This window comes from Salvelinus fontinalis, chromosome 6, assembly GCF_029448725.1.
Source record: "Salvelinus fontinalis isolate EN_2023a chromosome 6, ASM2944872v1, whole genome shotgun sequence".
NCBI lineage: Eukaryota > Metazoa > Chordata > Actinopteri > Salmoniformes > Salmonidae > Salvelinus > Salvelinus fontinalis.
The window spans coordinates 16,646,816-16,647,210 of NC_074670.1; positions in this window are offsets into that span (position 1 = coordinate 16,646,816).

Here is a 395-nt window from a genome sequence, read left to right on the forward strand (position 1 = left end):
ACATGGATCAGGGGCCAGGCCTGGATACGGCACTCCAGGCGATACTTTCCACGCCGCCTAGCTCAAGACAACATCACATGTGATGTGGATGAAGTCTTATGGCCAGACCCACAAAGAAGGTGAGATGTAGCTTAATTTTCTTCTCTTCTTTTTTTTCTAGAACAAATGTTTTTGTTTTCTTCTACTGCACTTTTGTTGTTTGAGGAGTGTTAGAACATTCTGAGAAAAAAAATGAAAATGATTTCCTCTTTGTATTGATAGTGTGTTATGTTCGCAATACACATCCATACTTTACACATTTGGATACCTGTGTGTATGTGTTTACTACATCTATGACAAAACTTTATTGCAAACTGCTATGCCCTGCACACAGAAAAAGCAAAAGCCACAAGTGT